Genomic DNA, 21,597 nt, shown 5'->3' on the forward strand with positions numbered 1-21,597 from the left:
TGAAAGTCACAGACACAAAGGCTCCAATTATTTCTCTCATGGAATCCATGTTCCCTTTTCTTGACTCCTTAAGCTGAACCATGCCATGTAACAAAATTTTCCTGTAGCTCACTTCATGTTTAATTTTTTCAATTCTAACTTTATTTTTAAAGGTTATTTTATCATTTGTTACTTAACAGTTGATGCCAGATTTTCAGTCCATGCCAGCTTTTTAATTTGCATCTCTTTCCCAGAAAACCCCACATCTGTAAATAAGAAACAATTGTTGGTCAGGTCAGACAGCAGCTCAAGCAGTAGGCTTTTGAGCCAAATTCAATTTGTGACCATTGTCTTAAATGGATCCCCTTAATACCTTCCCACAATGTGGCCAGCAGAATGCCTCCAAGAGGTGCTTTCAATCTCTTTTATGCCTGCCGACTAATTGTAGCTTCTAAGAATCAGGATGACTGCTATTTTTTCTCTTTCAGTGCTTGCGAGTAAGTTATATGTCAAATGGTCATTTGAGCTAGGCTGACCATAAGAGGTATTAGTTATTATTACTAACAACAAAGCAGGCTTCCCATCAATGACACAAATTCCAAGAGAGGAAGAACTCTGACTTGCTCACTGCTGTAACCACAGAGCCTAGAAAAGCATCCAGCACTCAACACATATGGGGCGCTGAATAAATACACCTGTTGAATAAATGAGTTAATACATTAGCATCTACTATGCCCTAGGCTCCAAATATGGAAGAATAAGGCAGATCTATGCTCTTCCATCACACAACACCTATCTATGAGCAGAAAGCAAAGATTCTGGGTGCTGTGAGCCCCCAAAGATGAATAAGAAATGGTTCCTGCCTGTATGCAGGCATGGACATACTGTGATGGACAGTGTCTGATTTTCCCAGCTGACCACTCCTTACATTAACCGCTCCAGGCATCTACGAGCATAACCACAGATGGAGAGACTCACTTACCATATGCCTAAATGTTACATGTTGAAAATCAAGCTAAAACTGTGAAATAAAATATGTCCCGGCCTCCTAATTTTACAAATACATCTTCATAACAGCAAAATTAAAACTATGTAAAGGCAACAGTTCATATCAAATAACCATGGTTAGTACAAATCCAAAATCAATCTCATTCCCACCAAAGAGCTGCCATGATCCAGCAGAGTAGCCAACGTGGCTGCTGGTCTGGACCTGAGAGATCTTATACACACACATACACACACTGGATTTTGAAACTGGAGAAATGTCAGTGTAAAAATAATGTAAATATCTTGTCAATGTTTTTTATGTTGATTACTCATTAAAGTATTTTGGCTACATTGGGTTAAAAGACATTAAAATTAATCTCGCCTGTTTATGTGCACTCCTTTTAATGAGGCCACTAGAAACCTAAACTTACCCCCAACGCCCACATGATATTTCTGTGGGCTCAGGCTGCTCTAGGAAGACACAGCTGAGGCAGCTGTGGTGGGAATGGGAGGAAGAGAAGGGACCCTGCTGACTGACCCCACTGCCAAGTGCCCACGGCTGCTCCCTCTGCTTCCTATTCCAATTGCTCTGGAAATCCACAGGATAAACCCCACTTCCTGGTCTTCTTTACTGTGGGATGCAGAGAGGCAGTTCGCCTCCTGGCCAGGAGCGCCCCATCACCCTCCCTAGTCCCCCACTGGGACGCCTGGTGAAGAAGGAACACAGTGGCTGAGAGGCACCCATCTCATCTCACCAATACAAGCCACACAGACTCTGCCCCCAAATGCTCCAACACCTGCCTCCACGGACTTCACTTTTTTCCACACTCCTCAGGAGAGCCTAAACATGGAAGACCAGGTCCAAATTTAGAATTCTCAGCCTCTTTAGCCCTAGAACGTGGTTCCTAAGGAGAGCTTTCTCCCCTTTCATCCTGGACTCCATCCTCCTCTGCAGAGGCCTCTTCCATGAAAATAGACTGAGGAGCCTCCAGGTACAAGCTTCATGTACTCATTGTTCCTTCCATCTCATCTCTGCCAAGAATCACCTCTTGGCCACCTTTAGAGCCTCTCTTTGTAAGACAAGCAGGCCCTGAAAGTAGCCCCATGGCCCCTGGCACAGGGCACTCAAGGGAGTAGGCCTCTGGACCCTTCAGACTTCTGAGAAACACCAGAGCAGAGTCCTGTAGCAAACAGGGCCTGGGGGACCCCTCATCTGACCCCTTGTGTTGACAGCACCCACCAGGACAGTCAAATTTAAATAAACAAAAATACTAAGCAATTGTGAGAATGGAGAACTGTTCCTCAGCCCCTGCTCATCTAGAAATGTGCACTGACACACCATTGTGGAAAACTTTGGGCAGTATCTACTGAACATGAAGGCACATTATGATCCAGAACTCCCACTCCTGGAGATCCTTCCAACACAAGCACCTATACACTGTCACTGAAATCCAGGCACTATCATGCTCACAGAGGCTCTGTTCCCAACAGCCCCACACGGGACACCGTGTAAATGCACAGCAGCAGTAGAGGGGATAACAAAATGAAGGGACAGGACATGGTGCTCTACTGTAGGACAATGAACTAACCAAACCATGCCCAACACAGGTGAATTCAACATACAGAAGGCATGTGTATCATTCCATTTATACCAAGTCCAAAGACAGGTGGAAGTTATATAAAGTAGTAGATATCAGGGGGGAGTGGTTACTCTGCAAAGAAGTGGGAAGAGACCAGGGAAACCATGATGGAAGCTTCTGGAATGCTCCATTTCCTGATCTTGGTGCTGTTCGCATGGGTGTGTACATTCTGCAAAAATTCATCAAGCTGTACACTTAAAACCTGAGTGCTTTTCTGTGTGTATGATATACTTCAACTAAGAAAAAAAAGTTCACTTAAAAAAAATGATTCCTGGGTCTCCTGGTTGACTCAATGGGTGCAGGACCCAACACTATACCTATATTCTATATACCTATACCTATATACCTATACCTATATACCTATATTCTATACCCAACACTGCTGGGTATAGAAATTACTTTAAAAAAAAATAAAATCTCAAAAAAAATATTCCTGCAAAGAAAGCATGGGTTGAAGACAATATCAATAATGCAAACATAAATAAAATACAAAACAAAACAAAAACAGGCAGGGCCTCTTCTTTCCCCAGGAAAAATGTTCATCAGCTATATTATGTGGTTAAAAACAGTGGCAAAAATTCAGCAAAAACATGTAAAATTATGGGGAAAATAATTTGAAATACACTCATAAAATCATTGATCAAAATCATTAACAATAAACATGACAATGTACCTTTTTGTCTTGAGATGGTATGAAAACATCAGGTTAGCTAGATGACATTTTAAAATACTATTTATTTCATCTTTATCTCTTTTTGTACATTTTTTGCTTGCTCTATAATTTACATTCTTAATATTAAAAGGAATAAAAGTATATAGTTTACAAAGTATAATTGCTACTTCTGGAAACTTCCACTGATGAGGTTTAAGCAACCTTTCAACTTTTGGAAACACGGATCTAGATGCATGAGCATAAATATATCATCTTATCTCTCAAGGAGAGGGCACAGAGCTATCTACATTCTGTGGAAATTTCGGACTTTAAAAAATTATTTTGGAAATCTCCAATAAGGAAGACAGCTGATCTTTAAAAAAAATAAAATAAGAAGAAGAGCTGAATCTTGCAGGAAATCTGCTTTAAAATTTTTTCATTTTTACTTTACTTGTGAAAACACAGCTGAAGAGGGAGGTTATCAAAAGTAACTTTATCTCCCTTTGAAGCTTCAGAAATAGTTTGAAGATTTATGTCTCAGTACTGAGTTCCCACCACTGCCCCTTGAGAAAAGTCAACAAATTGATAGTCATGCATCTCGTGGCTTGGCCAGGCAAGCAAATAAAATCGAAGGTGCAAACCCGTCTTTTTCAGGGGGAACAACCGAGTGGGGATCTGACCCTGTGGCCGCCCCCCACCTGGATAAACAGAACCCCTGTTTGGCTGGGAGAGGGCCGGAGGGGTCCCAGCTGAAGTGGAGCGCCCCGCGACCAGGAACCCGCCCACCCTGTCCAGGTCTCTCTTTCCTCTTAGCAACCGCAGGAGCCCCTGTACAACATCTGGCGGCATCCAGCCCCAAATCAGAGCGATGTTAAGATTCAGGAATGTACCACCGGGTGAGTCTCTGATAACAAGGCTCACAGAATCAGAGAGATCTGTACCCATGTCTGCAAATTCCAGCTTCCTTCCACCCGGCCTGGCCACCAAGGCAAATTTCACGTGCATCCCAGGCTCCTGTCCATCACCGCTATTTTATCGCTTTTTGTCACAAATATTAAACCGTGATTTTCACACAGTTACAATCTCCACGGCCTCCCCAGGCCACAGCCAAACAAATGTACTTTTACTGCCTCAAGAAGGTGATAAGTAATTTACTTTTAAAAGTGTGCTGAGCACTCGGGGGAAATTCAGCCTCACGCTTCCTTCTGATGGGTTTCGGCTCTCAATCCATCCAGGGGCGTCAACTACAGACTAAGTTGGAACTGGAAGGAAACTTTCTGTGCTGGCTCAGCTGGGGCAGCTCTCCCATTAGGCCAGACAAAGGATGAGGATGGAGGGTATAGACTCAGCTCTCTTCAGAGAGGCAGCCAAGGAAGAGGACTCTAGAAGAAAACAGCCCCCATCCCATGACTCTCATTCAGGGAAAAATGTGGGAGAAAAGCCCTGGGCTTCATTATTAAAATTCTTAAGCAAGACAACCTCTGTAAAATGAGGATGTTGTAAAAATGAAATGGATCACAGAGCACACAGGACCATGGCTGGCCCAGGGCGCGTGCTCAGTTACTGCTCACTACAACAAAAAGTCAGGTGCCTCTTGTACGCCATGGTTTGTTAGAATGTGACTGCCACTTTTGATTAGCCCCATCCCCAACCTCACGGAAAGCAGTCAGGGGATACACAGAGGGGACGCTCCACTTTGGATGAGGACAGTCTCCTTGCTGCTGCTCCCACAAACCCACATAGTGAATGCCATTCTGCAAAGAGACAGAACCTTCCAACTCCTGGATGGTGTCAGGATGGAGCTGACACAGGTAAACCACACCTGGAGGGAGTCCTATTCTCCTGGTCAGGTGCAGGAAGGAGAGCTTGGGCTTAGGAGACCTACAGGTCTGCTTCCAGGTCTAGCTGTGCCATTGTGGGCAAGCCCTGGAAGCGCCCCATACCTCAGCATTCATCAGACACCGCCGGTAGGGCTGGTGCACAACCAGAGCTCCTTCTGCCACTCTTACCCTGTACTTCACACACCACAAACTCTTTCTGATTCCAGGACCCTGGTCTTCCTTACTACATGCTGCTTTCACAGACACTCTAGAGAGGGAACCAGGTAGAGTACACACAGAAGAACTCGAAACCTTACCATCCCCTTCACCAACAAAAGCCCTATGTTGTTGTTTTTCATTTTTGGACATCCACCTGAGATTTTATTTAACAAAGGACTCACTAGCTTTTAAATAAAAAAATCAGTTTGAAAATCACTGCTCTATATGGGATGAATCTCATCCTTAAGAGGACACTTCAGTGGGGCTCTTAAAATGTGGAATTGTCTACAACTATTTCTCGGATGGGACCTCCTCAAAGCCAAGGCCAGACTTGTTACTTGTTACTTGAATTGGCAACTCCTGGGCGGGCTGAGTTAGCCTCCACCCTCCGGCATTGCTCTGATGGTTAAGTGCTCTAATGATGCAAAATAGGCCACTCTCCACAGTTGCCGCCTGAAGGAATGTGTGGTTGGCAGGACCTGTAGGTGGTCCTTCTCTCGCAACTATCAACTGTTCCTGCCACAAATTTGGCAGGAACTCCTCCAGCAGCTGCCTGCAGGCAGAAGAGTTGGTTTGCCAGCTGAAATGGGGTCCACGCCCGGCGTGCCAAGCCTCTGCAGTGGTGGGATCACCCCATGCTGGCGCTGCTGTGTGTGAACTTGAACAGACAGTACCAGGGGTCCAGAGGAACGCACAGAGCACGTGCAGCCCAGTGCCTGGCACACACATGAGCAAAGGCAGTGGCTCAGAGTATAAACGAGCACCACCTCCAGACAGGGGCCACTCAGGGTGCCGCAGAGGGAACAGTGGTCCTGAGGGAGCTTAGAATCCAGAGCAGGAACGTTTACACTGATGTCCAAACTCTGCAGCAGAGTGGGATCTGTTGTCACCTCTTTACCAACAAAGAACTGAGGGAGCTGGAAAGGGAGGGGGGCCACTCCTCTTCATACAAGCTTTCTGGACAGGGTGACCAGGCAGTTCTGGTTTGTGACTTTTGTTCCAAGAGAGTTCCAGTTTGGATGATAAATCTTACGACAGCTTTTCATAGGGAAGATGGAGCATGTCGAGCTGGGTCTGAAGGACCACAGAACATCCACAGGTAGGAAGCAATCCATCGAAGGGAGGTTAGGGGGAAACCAGCACCAATAGCCACAAGGTAGGAAAGCGGGGGGCAGGCTGGGGAAATGTCAAGGAATGGGGTTCCACAGGAGCACAGAGGTCAAAGGAGAGAGGAGAGAAGATCCAGACTGCAAGGGCTTCACGGCCTGACTTCACGCTCTCTGATTGGGCAATGGCACCTAGGATGTTTCTGAGCAAGCAGTGTGCTAGAGGTAGGTGAGCTTTAGCCCAGGAAGCAGGGAGAGAGGGCAGACAGACCTAGAAGAGGAAGGAGGGCCCAGTGGGTGAGACAGGAGCCTGGCATTCAAACTATCCCTCCTGCCCAGCCTCACTGCCCCAGCCTCTACCCTCCAGGACTGTCACTCTGAAGAACACAGGCTTATTATTCTGTCTAACGGGAGGCAATCGGCTCAACCATGGACTGCCTGGACACATACTAGTCCCAGGACCATCTATTTTTGGCTCTCCCAGGCCAGGGTTTACAAAGAAAGGCACAGCTGCCAGGCACGTCCATCCCAGTGGGACCCACTGTTCCATAAAGGGTCAGGTCAGAAACTGAGTTCTGCCTGAGTTATGGTCACTTGGACTGGAGGGTCAGGCGGCGGGGGGGGGGGGGGGGGGGGACGACTCTTTCTCAAGAGTCACCATGCATGGTCTTTCCAAAATCAGGGGAAAGTCAGCCCCATTGCCTATGTTCAGCTTGCACTGAACCAGAAACACAGTTACTCTTGGGGTGGTGTGTGTCTGAGGATCGTGGGGTACCAGGAGAAACACTGCCCCACAATTGCTGCAGGATGCAAGGAAGCACACTACAAAGGGAGGCAGGTTTTAGACCTCCTGCAGAATGATAGAGAGGGAAAGGTATTCATAGTCACAGAGTCCTGTTTAAAAAGGACGGAAACAGGAATGAGTTTGCAAACTCCCTACCGACTAAACTTCATCCTTACCCAGCCTAGTATGCCCTCCTCTCCCCCTATCACCTTACTAACCCACTCACCATCTTTTGCTTGGATTTATTTTTTTATGTTTATTTTTTTAAGATTTATTTGTTCATGAGAGACACACAGAAAGAGGCAGAGACATAGGCAGAGGGAGAAGCAGGTCCCCCCCAGGAAGCCCAAAGCGGGACTTGATCCCAGGACCCCAGGATCACGACCTGAGCCAAAGGCTCAACCACTGAGCCACCCAGGTCCCCCTCTTGGATTCCTTTAAAACTCTGGTTTCCAGGCCCCCACATTCTTGCCTCTCCAATATATCCTCAAAACCGGATCTAAGATGACAGCCCCTTTAAGGCAGGGCTAAGTATCAATCTTTCTTACTGTCTTTGCACACAGAATAGTACGTGTTGAGTGAGTGAATAAATCAATACACAGGGAGTGAATGAACATCCTGGGGCAGCTCCACATACGCAGAGCATCCTCTCCCACCCTAGCCAATCTCTGAGAGCTGGGAAGGGAACCAGAGTCACATGTACAATTAAAGCTGAGAGGGCTGGCTCAGAATGCATCGAGGGGTTGCAAGAACAGCAGACAAGAAATGTGCAAATCCTCCCTCTTGGTTGCCTTGCCTTTAGGAATGATTTTAGGGCACACATGTGGAAAGTGAAATCCTGAATTTATTCTCTCCAGAAAGATACATTCGCAGTGGCAGGGGGTTTGGCTGATAAATGTGGGCAGAGGTGATGAATGCCATGATCTTGGCCAATAGTTTGCAACCTCAGTAATGAAACCACCACCGGGATCGTGAAGGTAAGACACGATCATTTAGTGATACTGTGGGTGCGAGACATTATGCTAAGTGCCAGATATGCACTACTCAGTGAACATTCACGATACTGCTAGGAAACAGATAATATTTTGATCACTACTTTTACAGATTTAATGAGCTTAACCATCTTCCTCCAGGTCACACAACTCAGTAAGTGGCAGAGCAGTGGTTTAAACCCAGGCTGTCCGATGGCAAATTTACCACTCCACTGTAGTGCCATTTAATTTTTTTTCCCCTGCAGATAAATGGTCATACTCTTTGGGGAAGAGGTAGAAAGGAGGAAGGAAATTCTCTTGGTGCAACATTCAATACTAAAAACTATATACTATCCCCCTTTTACCATAAGAGGCAGCAGTATCTCAGGGAAGTTAAAAGGAGGTCTAAAGTCAAGAGTGACCATCAGGGGCATCTGGGTGGCTCAGTCAGTTAAGTGTCTGTTTTCAGCTCAGGTCATGATCCCAGGGTCCTGAGATGAGTCTTTCATTGGGCTCCCTGCTGAAAAGCAAATCTGCTTCTTCTGCTTCCTCTGGCCCTTGCCTCACTCATGTTTTTTCTCTCTTCTCTCGCTCTCAAATAAATAAAATCTTAAAAAAAAAAAAAAAAATGACCATCAGAGTCCAGATGAGCAGTGGTGAGAATGACAAATGACTTTGGTACCAGTAACTATAATGGGGTTGAGGGGGCTTTCCTAAGTGTCAAACTGGATCAGGGGACAGCAAAGGTTTCCCGTGAAAGGGCAGACAGTCCAAATTTTAGGTTTTATGGGCAAAAACAGCATTTGGCCCTGGGCCATGATCTGCTAACCCCTGAACCGATATTGTGATGATACGTGGGAACTTTAGAATCTCAGGAGAGACTCTCATTCCTAAGAGCAGCTTTCGTATATGAATTCATTCATGATTTCTAAGAGTTTATTGTGTTCTATGAACCCAGAATCATTAGCATAAATTGTCAAAAGGCAAGCCCTTGGGTAATTATGGAATCAGCTCCAGTGGGAAAACTCCAAGGCATGTATAATTTTTATAGTGGGAACAGAAAGGAAAATACTTCTCTCTGAATAGGGAAAAAAGTGAGCGCACATTCCTGTCTTCTGAGCCCTGAATACAAGAAGATTCTAAGACAAATCCACTTCAGAACCCTTCACTCCTCTTTGGTGTGTGGATCGGGGGACACAGGCAAGTTGGGGGGGTCTGAGTCATCAAGGACTCTGAATATCACTGGCTTTCATTCCAAAGACCACATATTCACAGAAACCTTCATCCTTGGATGCCAGAAACATCTGTGCAGTGCCATTCTCACTGAAGGAAGGGGAGCTTAGACCCCTGAGGAAAGAAAGAATTAAATGAGTGGGGGCGCCTGGGTGGTTCAGTCGGTTGAGCGTCTGTCTGTCTTTGGCTCAGGGTACGTTCTCAGGGTCCTGGGATCGAGCCCCATGTCAGGCTCCCTGCTCAGTGGGGAGCCTGCTTTTTCCCTCTCCCACTCTCCCTGTTTGTGCTTGCTCTCTCTCTGTCAAATCAATTCTTTAAAAAAAAAAAAAAGAAAAAAAAAGAATTAAATGACTAGAAACACCTAAATCAAAAATAATCCATCCTTATAAGCAGCCATGGGATACAGGGCATTGCAGAAGTGAGGCTATCCCTTCCTGGTAAGAAAATCCCTCAGGTCACTGATTTATAAATCACTTTGACCAGTGACCTCTAGAAGACAGGTTTCCTCAGTCTGACAGGTCTCCGAAACCTGAAAAACTCCCTGAGAAGTGGGTGACAGGAGAAAACCAACGAGAAGAACAAAGCAGCATTTATTTAGAAGATTATCTGGTGCAGTATCTGATTCGCTAATCAATATTTCTTTACTCACTATCTGAGTCAGTGCTCAATGTCGACTGAGTGCCTACCCTGGACCTGGCCCCATGAAGGTTCGAGAAGACAACAGTGGACAAGACAGCCCAGGTCCTTGTCCTCAGAGCTTGGAGTCTCCTGGGAAGGAGCTTTAGAGAATAAAATTCTAACTTCAGCCACTAAAAGGCTACTTAATAAGGTCTGCCTTTGATCCTCTTTTACCGAGGTATCGTAAGACACCACTTTCCTGGGGTATGTTCTCAACAGCCGTTTCCTTCCTCCCCAGCAAGTACAAACCGAAATGGGCTGCACTAACTGTTTTTTTCTGGAACTTTCAGGAGGCACCTCTTCTAAGTGTGTCACTGACAACATGAAAGGTAGGATATACTCAGACAGCCACCTTGCTTCTCTCCCTGGACCATAAGGATAAAGGTATTTTGAAGCAGAAGCAGTGGGTCACCTGCAGGCAGAGGAGCGGAGGCCAGGCCCACCTCAGGCTGCTCCTCAATCCCCCCCTCACCATTCCACCAGAAGACAACAGCTGTACCACTGCAGGAGAAAAATCAGTGGGGCACTGGGTGGTTCAGTCGGTGAAGCCTTTGGCTCAAGTCATGATCCCAGGGTCCAGGGATCAAGTCCCACATGGGACTCCCTGCTCAGGATGGAACCTGCTTCTGTCTCCCTCTGCCCCTCCCTGTGCTCATACTCTTGCTTTCTCTCTGTCAAATAAAATCTTAAAGAAAAGGAAAGAAAATGACTAAGTTTTCTACCTGGACAATGTATTATGGAGGTATAAAAAAAAAAAAACAGAACCAGAAAACCTTTTCATATGCTGAAGAACTCAGATATCTATCACTCACATGCCTTTACTGAGAAAAGTTTTCAAAGACCTATTCCAGCTGAGTAGCTGAAATTCAAGAACTTGGGGACAGGAAAGTCCCAGTACACAAAGAGGGGCAAGGAGCAATGACATCACCTAAATTTAAAGAACTAAGTATTACTGGCCATCAAAATTATGGTTTCAAAACTGAATATAAAAGCCAAAAGTTACGCTTGAAGAAATGTTTTATGGTAAAAATAACTTTGCAATAACCTCTGTGTATATAGAAACTCTATAACCTTAGATTATTTTAACAGTTGGAAATTGGCAGGGGGCAGGTTGAAAAAAGAAGAGCAATGAATTTCTTGTTTTGTCACACACCCATCTTTTTCTATTCTTGTGTTTAATGATTAGGGAAATAAAAGCTTACAACCTGATGGAAAGCATTATTACAGCTTAAAACAAGCTGTCTATCTTCTAAATCCTTGCACAGTTAATAAAGGGAAAGACAAAACATGAACAGTAAGTACACATAAACACAAAATTCCATCATAAAAGGACAGAAGACCAAAGTAGAAATTTTACTAAAAATAAAAAAAAATACAGAATGAGTTTAAAAAATACATAAGCCCCAACCCAATTATATGCTGATTGACAAACACAGAACATAAGAAAGATGAGATGTCACAATAAAACAAATGGAGAAAGAGATTTCAGGCAACAAAGGAGAACAGTATTACAACAGACACAAAGTAAAATTCACATTACAAGAGCATTACCTGGCACCATTCAATGTAGCAATCCCACACTTGAGTATTTCCTTGGGAGAAATTGAAATTACAGGGGCCCATGGGGTTCACTCCACATTATTCATAATAGTCAAACACTGGGAATACCCACTGTCCCTCCACTGGCGAATCAGCCAACAAATTGTGGTAGATTCACACAACAGAACACCATTCTGCAATAGAAAGGAACAAGCTCTGGCTAACTGTGCCCACATGGCTCAATCTCAGAAGCATTAAGCGGAATGAGAGAAGTCAGGCACAAAAGACTGTCTGATATGTGATTCCATATACATGACATTCTAGAAAGGTAGGTCTACAGGAACAGAAATCAGACTAGTAGCCACCAGGTTCTTGGGGAGAAGAAAGAGGGGACTGAAAAAAACAAACCAAAAAAAACTTTGAAAAGTGATGGAACTTCTAAATCTTCATTAAAGGAGTGCTTATAGAACTGTCCACATTTGTCACAATTCATCAAACTGTACACTTGAGGGGCACCTGGGTGGCTCAGTGGTTGAGCGTCTGCCTTTGGCTCAGGTCATGATCCCGGAGTCCTGGTATCAAGCCCAGCATCGGGCTCCCTGCATAGAGCCTGCTTCCCACTCTGCCTAGGTCTCTGCTTCTCTGTATCTCTCATGACTAAATAAAATATTAAAAAAAAAAAAAAAACAACACTGTACACTTGAAAGTGTAAATGTGCTTAAGTAATACCACAGTAAATCTAACTTTTAAAAAACAAAAGGAAAATATAATTAACAGGAGCAAACAAAGTCCTTTTACAGAAGATACACTGTGTGAAGTCTTATTTTAGCATCTGAAAGTTACAACGAGCAATCGGAGAGGTCATCATCACATGGGTGGGTTTAACACTTCTTTGATCAACTAGATTTTTTTTTAAAAAAGGACACAGAAAATAATCATTTAACAAAACCATAAATGAATAACAAGAAGTAAGCAATAAAAAAAAAAAAAAGCAAGCAACAGAAAACTCTACCAATGGGAAACCAACAGATTCTAGCCAATATAAGTCTTATCTCATTTTTACCTATTTTCCATAACGCTATCAGATGGTCACTATGCACAGCCGGCAGGTAATGACAAGGATACACCTAATGACAGGGCAGTTGGCCAAGTCCCATGGCCAATGGATTGTTGTCATTGTCATGACAATGACAACCCTAATCCTAATAATTATAGTTCCAGGTCTGCCACTATTAAACGTGTAAAAAAAAAGAAAAAGATATTTCCTTACATCTCTTCACTTTATTACCACTCTTCTGCTGTACAATAAAGCACAAAACAAATTCACATGAAACTTTTTCCATTAAAGGTTCTGGAGTCCAACCTCTACCGAGTTATGTGATCGGATACACTTCAAAATCTATGTGTTTACAATCACATAAATCCCAAACTGTATTAACCTGTGGATTGAGAGAAATGTCACCACTGGTAAGTGACAGCCAAACATGCAGAAAGGGGACCCTATAGAATTAGAGTAGAGGGACTCTTGGGTGGCTCAGCAGTTGAGGGTCTGCCTTTAGCTCAGGGTGTGATCCTGGAGTTCTGGGATCGAGTTCCACATCGGGCTCCCTGCATGGAGCCTGCTTCTCCCTCTGCCTGGGTCTCTGCCTCTCCCTCTCAGTCTCTCATGAGTAAGTAAATAAAATCTTTTTAAAAACAAAAGAATTAGAATAGAAAGTAAACTTATGGGGGCACCTGGGTGGCTCAATGGTTGAGCATCTGCCTTTGGCTCAGGTCATGATCCCGGGATCCTGGGATCCAGTCCTGCATCAGACTCCCCACAGGGAGCCTGCTTCTCCCTCTGCCAGTATCTCTGCCTCTCTGTATGTCTCTCATGAATAAATAAAATCTTCAAAAAAAAAAAAAAAGTAAACTTTCAGATGTTTCTTCAAATGTTCCTTTGGATTACCATTCATAATCATCCACAGTCACACTGAGCCAGCCTAGAGAAGGATGGAAGGTTTAAAGAGGCCCTGAAACTTTTTTTAATCTGAGGACCACACCTACAGGACAGAAAGTTCTAAGAAGCAGTGTTACCACACTGATCCCCCACAAGCATCAATCCCCCACAAGCATTAACTGTCCCCTCTCTCCTTTCTCCCACAGTCCATGGTATGCCCCAGGGTCTCTGCAAGAGAGGGCCTGTCCCTGACTACAGGGTCAGAAAACTCCTCCAGGAGAATCAGATGCCAGACCTCACTCTGGTAAAGAAGCAGGAGCTGAGTCTATTCCAAGGAGAACCAGAGTGTGATGAGCAGCACAAGCCTTGAGGGTCAAGAGTCCATTCTGGAAGCATCTAGAATATATGGCTGCAGCTCTGCAGTCCAGGCAGCAACCCCACACCTGCTACCTGGCCCAGGCTGCTGGTGGCAGGGCCATAATTTGAGGAATAATACAACGTGCTAATTTAACTATTCTGAGCTATTATTTGCAGAGTATTTAAAAAAAAATTAAGTCCCTTCTGCATATATTGCCTCCCCTCTGAGGTCCCAGCAATTACGTGAGGTACTGCGAGCCATAGTAGTTCCCTGCTCAGGAAGTGGGCTGCAGTGTTCTGGGACTTGTCCAAGGTCACACATCAGCCTCGGGTTCTGCCTCCAGAGCCAGCAGTCCCTCCTTGCTCTGCCTCTAGCTCTGCTCTTAAAGCTGACACTGGGTGGGTGGGTGTGTTTTGGGCAGGGGGCGGGGGTGTGTAGGTTGCATCTCCTGCCTGGAACACCAGCTGCTTGGTGGGGTGAGAGTGCGAGAAGAGAGGTGGGCAAGGCGGAGAAGAGGTGAGGCTGTGCCAACACTGCAGGAGCAACGTCAAAAACAGGGCTGGGCCTAGACCCAGGCCTGTGTCCACCAGCTGGAGTCACAGGCCTGCAGGGTACCCTCTTGGCCTTGAGAACCTGCTGCCATGGAAACTGATAATCAATGAGCTCCTGGACAGAATCCAGCACTGAAAATCCCCAACTGCTTTACGAACAGTGCTCACACCCATGCATGTGGGCATCACAACCAGCTCTGTTTATAGCTAATCCTGCCAACAGTCTCTCCTCCACCTTCTCTCTGCTCACCACAACTTCCTGGGTTCCTTGCCCTACTGTCCACATTGCCTAGAGCAGAGGACACTAAATTTGCAAAGCAGGACAGGTTTGGGACGAAGGGTGGGGTGCACAATGGATGCTGGATCCTGCTGGCCCCATGCAAAGGCCTTCAAGTTCAATTTTGTTTAAAAAAATGCACAAGTGACAGCCAAGTGTAGCCTAAGGGCTGCTGGTTCTCAGGCTCAGGCCTGAAACTCAACACGGTCAGTATTTCTTCCACTGTCTCTCTCAGATGGTAAAGAGGAATTTGCCCCAGTGAATCACACTAAATCATTTCATCTCATAAAAATCCCAGGGTGTAGATGCACTTATTCTACTCATTTTATGGACAAGAAACCGCAGCTCAGAGAAATTAAGTGAATTTCCTCTAGTTGCACAGTGAGGATGCCGAGATGCTGGGACAGAACCCAGGCTCTCTGGCTCTCCCCCTCTGTTAAGGGTGTCTAGTGCCCAACAGCTAAGTTTGCTTCTTGAAGAAAGATTTCTCTATAATGATGTGAATAGGGCACTGGTTTCATCACACCTCTTGAGGAGAGATCACAGCTTCCCTGCTGCAGAAGGAATACAAACAGGTCCACCTCCTCAAGGGGATGCTCCATCTCTTGGAGAGAGTTTCCCTTGAAGCCTCAGAGATCATTCTGGAGGAAGCACCCAATTTTCTGCTGCCCTGTGAACTCCCTGCAGCCTCTTCTCACCCTTGACCAAGGCTGAGTACCTACCCACAGCACACTCCAACCCTCTAGCACTTTCTTCCCCCCACCTGGACTCCTTTCTCTACCTTCTGGTCCCAGCAGCGCCTTGTGCCACTCCTTTGACTTCTCCAGGCTAAGGCACCTGTCCCTTCCTCTGTGCTCCAAACCCCCCTCCTGCCCCGCTCCCAGCATTTGAAAAACACTTGTCCATACAGGAATTTGCAGGGCTCATTTTCATTCATGGGTCTGTCTGAAAATGCTGCAAGGTCCCTCAGGACACACTGTAAATGCTAAGAGTTAGAGAAATAAAAAGCCAATGGTGACCCTTTAGGTCAGCCTGAACCCCTTGGGAGGGGCCTGGTTTTTTGGACCTCACTGCCCTAGGTCCTTCCCATTATCTCATACCCCAAGGAGAGGCCTCACAACACCCCTGAACCCTAAGAGGTATCCCACACCTGTGGTCATTTCACAGATGGTGCTGGGCCGCTAGCCTGGCCTCTCAGATCCAGGGACGCTGTCCCTCTGGCCTGTCTTGTCACCTGTGTCTGCTGACATGTAGGGACACAGCTCGCAGACACAGTGTGTCTTATTTAATATAAAGAAGGTATCAAAAAAGAAGTGAATTGAGCCTGGAATGATAACAAGTCAGAAGGAAATACTCTTACTAAAGTTTCCAGAGGGCAGCAATTTTGCAGCAGAGGAAATGTTATCAGGAAACCCAAAATAAACCCTTCACCTTCTGCTGTCACAACAGTGGGTTCTCCCTTGGGCCTGTCTACAGGCCCCTCTGGGGTCTGACCCGCAATATCCTGCCAGACTCTGCTTTCATCTTAATTCAGGTATTCTCAGCCTTGGTATTACTGACATCTTGGGTCAAATAATTCTTTGTTGTGAGGGCTGTCCTCTGCACTGTAAAATGCGTCAGCAGCATTCCTGGTCTCTGTCCATCAGAGGCCGTTAGCACTCCCTCTTCCCCTCAACCCCATCAAGACAACCAACAACCAATAACAAATCCAGACTTTGCCAAATGTCCTTGAAGGGGCAGGCAAAACCATCCCAGGCTTGAGAACCACAACCTCGACTCACCCTTGTCCCCTACAATCACTCACTTAACTTCTTCATTTCCCTCAAAGCAACTATTATTATAGACCTCCAGACAAGAATCCCACCTTCATTCTCCATTCTTGCTGCCATTCCATCTGATTTCCCAATCAGCCACCAAATCCCATTAGTTGTATCACTGTTAATCTAGGCTTACATCTAAATTCTAGCCCTTATTAGCTGTGTGTCTTCTGACAATTCAGGCAACCTCTCTGTGCCTGCTCTCTATCACACAATGGAGATGATGGTTGACTCAAAAGGTTGCCGTCAAGTTCAGATGAGAGCCAATGTGCAGTGCCTGGCAGCAGCAGGCACTTGGGAATTGGCTCACTGCCTGGATATCCATAAGCATAGCCAAGGAGGGAGAGGTAAAGAGAATGAAACCCTATTCCTTCCTTCCTTCCTTCCATTCATCCATCCATCCATCCATCCATCCCAGTTCCCCACACCAGGGTCCCACCCACTGTCTCTTCCTATGTGTCCCTGGATGGAGGCACACAGCTCATCTCACAGCTGAGATTCATGCAACCCATGTAGTGCCAGGAACCAAACTGGAGCCATGTCCCAGTTCCCCGGTCCTCTGTCCTCACCCAGAGTACACATGACTGTGAGCACCACTGCCCCCTTCAGTAAGTCATCTACTGCCAGATGAGGCAACCACACTGTCCTGGGGCCTTGGTTCCTGGCGGTCCCCACCTCTCATTACCAGCCCCATCCCAGCACAGACATGTGTGTGAGGGCACCACTTGTGTCCCAGAGGCCATACAGCTTCAGCCAAATGTTCCAAATACGGTACCGACCATACGCAAAACTCTCCAAGCACTTTACAGAGCTGATTCACATTAATTGCGGTTAGTTATGTTCTACAAAGTTGTGCCAAACACTGAATTAGTGAATGCTCCTAGGGGAGTCCACAGTCAAGTACCTATGAGCCTCTGGTCAACAATTTCATCAATAGATCGCCATATAACCCTGTGGTATAGGCTTCTGCTTAAAGACACCTTATCTAATATATGCTGTAGATTCATTAACACTGATCTTGCAAGTCAACAGCTCCACAGCTTGAAAGAAGCCTATCTGACATGCATATTTTCTCCAAAAGACACATTACAGCCTCCCTGCACTTAGGAACACAAAATAGCACTTTAGCACTACACTTGAGAGCCATTTTAAACAACGAAACCACCAACAAAAAGCACAAAAGTGCAGCATTAAATAGACCACAAAAAGGACAATTGTTTATAGTACGAGAGCTGAAACAGGGAGGCAGAAAGTGGCCTTATGTGACCTCAGCTGGGAACACTCAGCACAGGACAACTCAAATTTTTCACCACTCAGTGTAGATGTCTGCAAATGACCACAAAAGAGCTATGGATATGGATTTTGAGTTTACAAATAAATGCTAACAGGCAAAATTGTAAACATGGAATCCACAAATAATGAGGACCAACTGCAGACATCTATACCTATCTGAAAATTTTCACATGCATCCCTCCTCTGTGCCTACCAGCATCTCAACACAGGCATAGGGCTGGGGGGCGGACCCCCAGCACCTCAGCTCACCTTCCTGGGTCAGGCAAACAGGTGACAGCTCCATCTGCTCTTGTGCCCAGGGGTGGCTGCTGGCTGTCAGAAAATCATGCCTGCATGAGCAATGTGTAGCCAAGGCAAAACACTGTATGGTGATGGCACCCATATTCATTGCCTATTTTAGGTCAGGAGAGACCTGGAGGTTTGAAGACTTTATGGGAGAAAAGAATCTACTTATCCAGACGACAAAGAAAGAAAAGCAACCACCTTGCGTTACTGGAGCTCCTTCTGGGTCCCTGGAAGCCAGACACAGCCCATCTCCAAAATGCCTGCTTTTATTCTCTAGGACTGTTTCATCAAATGGTTACAGACCTCAAAATTCCACATCAACTATTTGGCATGCCAGCTACAAAAACAGAAGAGGACCCCAGGTCTCTCCCCCATCCTGTAGGCACCTGTTAGTGACCCCAGCAGACTTGCTGGCTGCTCCAGGATGTGCTGTATCCCAAACTGCCCAGGCTTGGGGCCAGCTCACCAGCTGCAAATTTCATCACAACTCTCATTGTTTGAGAAACAGAGCCCAAAGACAGGCAATGCAAATATACTGCACTGTGACCATATTTTAAATAACACATTAAAATATAGTTCAGAACATACCCTATTCTCTGTCTTACCCATGCTATTTGGACCTTGCTTATGATGTGTTTTAAACAGCTTGGGGAAAGCATGCTTTATCTCAATACCAGTGTCTTTTATTTTTCCTTTAAATGGCTGTAGACCTTTTTTCTATTTGAGCTAAATGCTTTTCTGGGTGAGCAGGTAAGGTTTTTTTGCCTTTTAGCCTTTAGCTAAGGGGGGGAAATGCTATACTTCCTGGTCACCACAACAAATAGAATGCTAAAGAATTTCAACACATAAAGCTGGGAAATTAGCAGCTGCACCAACTATGGCTCCCAGCTCAAATTTTCTTCTAGACAGCAATTCCAAAGTACCAATCCTGGCGAACTCCCTACCACTCAATCCAGATCCCTCAATCCAGCCTCCACCACCAGGAGACACATAAACATAGCTAAATCCCTTCCATGGGGGAATGGAGATTTCTCTTGAGAGAAGCAAAAAGTGAGGTTGGGAGGTGCCAGGAACACTTCTACCAGGAAGTAAATTATATAGGTTGAGTGGCATCAAGTCAAAGTAGATTTTGGTAATGGTCTTCATAGTAAGACAGTAATAATTATAAGAGACAAACATGAGAATTTTGATCTACAAAAGCAATTAGTTCTTAGTATGCATATAGCGGTCAGATAATTTGCAAACTGCAACCTCCCTCCCCCCAAAAAAAATCATTCACTTACTTATTCATCTAACAAATGTCTACTAATTGGTTATAAGTGCCAGGTACATTTATACACATATTTTTTTTGTCCAATGAAAAGACATGGTTTACCCCTTGAGGTATAGCAGGCAGAGGAGTACATGAGCAGCATCACAGAACAAGGACAAAGGAAGACAATGCTCCATGAAGACAGTGCTGCAAGTGGGACCCTGTGTGTATGGCAGGTGATGCGCAGAGAAGGCTTCACAGAGAAGGGGACCCTGGAGCTGACTCAGTAAAAAAAGAAAACATAAGGGGTTTGCTTGACCCAATGAGGGCGAATTCCATGCGGAAGAACCAGCACATGCAAAGCAGGAACGCAGTATAATACTGTAACATACAGGGATGCTGAATCACTAATGTAAACACGGTGCGTCAATTAGGTTACAATTTTTTAAAATCTTAAAATACTAAAAAAATGAGTATTATATGAAATAATCATATTCACACACACACAAAAAAGAGTGCTCATTAAGGCACGAATAAGCAAAGCCACCCTCAGGGTGACCAAAAGTCATACTGGGCTGGATAGGCATGTTTGTGGGGCTGTGGTCACCATGGGTGTGTGAACACATGCACAAATGCTCTGCATGGGTGTGTGCGCAGTGTGGGTGTGTGCACAGTGTGGGTGTGTGGGAAGAGTGGGTAGAAATTTCCCTAGTAAGTGGGGGTTGTTCAGCTCCATCCTGGCTCCTTCTCACTGCCTGCCTGTGGCTGAACTTCCCCTGTCTAGCACCAGAATTTGGTGCACCTGACCTCATGGTGGTCTGTGGAGCCTACGCATCTGATCTAGTGACCAGATGCAAAGGGTAGAGGCACTGTTCTAGCAGAAACACCTTCATGCTGCGGAACACACACAGTACAGAGAACTCTAGTGGGCCAGCCACACCTGGTCTCTAATAACCCCAGCAGAACTCCAAAGGGTTTACTTGAGAGAAAACACACAGGAGGCTGAAAGTGTCATCTGAAGGATGCCCACTGAACTCCCTTTCCTCCCCCTCCTCCTCCTCTGTTTTCCAAGGTGGGGAAGTGAGAGGGGCAGGGAGCCCTATGTACACAGTTCTTCCAGTCTCAGGTCTTATGCTGAACCGGGAGCACTGCTCTCCTCTGCAGCTTTTAGGAGTATTTCCTGTTTGAGAAAGTGGAGGTGCATGGCACTTTGATGGATGGGCCATGAGCCGTTTGCCTGGATACTTTCTGAGGTGATTAGGCAGAGGAATAAAGAAAACGCTCAGATGGAAGCATCTGAACAAATAAGGCAATCAGAAGGGAAAGAAGATATGTGCTTTTCAAAGCCATCTTGCATCTCTGCAGGAAGAAGAGAGAGAAGAGGAGGAAGTGAAGCCTTCCTCTTGATTCAACTGTCTGAAGATCTGTCTGTGAAAACTCTTGGCACCGAGTCTTGCAGACAAAATAGACAGGAAGAGAGTTTATGCCAGTAGGATTTGGGAAAGTACTGAAGAAGTGACCCTGAACTTTATGCCTGCCACTATGTCCCAGCGGCCCCCAGATAGTGAGCTGATTGAAAGGACCACAGCTCAAAACTGTCCTTTTGATATTTTATAGATATCAGGATCTAGATATATGATAACAGGATCCAGGAAAATATGATAGATAACAGGAGCAGGCAGTCAACAGGACCAAACAGTCCATCTGTAAAACAGGTTTAATTTATTTCATCTGGTGTAGCACCTGGGTGGGGTAGTTGGTTAAGTAGCCAACTCTTGGTTTCAGCTCAGATCATGATCTCAGGATCATGGGGTTGAGCACTGCATCAGGCTCTATGCTTAGTGGGGAGTCTGCTTGAGATTCTCTTCCTCTGACCTTCCCCCTGCTCTTTTTCTCTAAAATAAAAAATAAATCTTTAAAAACATTATTTCATCTGGGATTATCTGCATACCATGTGGCTCATTCAAGAGTGGAGTACCGTTAGATATCTATCTATCTATCTCAAGTGTTATCTGTTCTCATCACACGGCAATGTTCTGGATTATGTCCCTCCATCAGCTCCAGTATCCGAGGGAGAAAGGGAAGAGATAAAAAATATTACTATCAAAGAAAAGCCTAACTAGGACAGACACTCTAACAACAGAATGCCATATAAAGCTTCAAGTGGGGACCTGATGTGATCTTCTGGACTAATCTGTCCCACAGTTTGCTTCTAGG

The 21,597-nt window shown here is 45.4% G+C and overlaps 1 protein-coding gene and 2 long non-coding RNA genes across 4 annotated transcripts in view; all 3 read right to left on the bottom strand.

The window, feature by feature from the left end:
- Positions 1–21,597, bottom strand: part of SLCO3A1 (solute carrier organic anion transporter family member 3A1) — a 303,202-nt gene that overhangs the window by 172,712 nt on the left and 108,893 nt on the right. The window lies entirely within an intron of this gene.
- LOC140617405 (uncharacterized) overlaps positions 1–21,597 on the bottom strand; it is a 75,730-nt gene that overhangs the window by 25,355 nt on the left and 28,778 nt on the right. The window lies entirely within an intron of this gene.
- Positions 119–18,554, bottom strand: LOC140617403 (uncharacterized). The gene is made up of 2 exons (XR_012017634.1): positions 18,327–18,554; positions 119–245 (listed from the first exon to the last, which is right to left on the bottom strand). It is a non-coding gene; the product is annotated as an uncharacterized lncRNA (long non-coding RNA).

This window comes from Canis lupus, chromosome 2, assembly GCF_048164855.1.
Source record: "Canis lupus baileyi chromosome 2, mCanLup2.hap1, whole genome shotgun sequence".
Taxonomy (NCBI): Eukaryota; Metazoa; Chordata; class Mammalia; order Carnivora; family Canidae; genus Canis; species Canis lupus.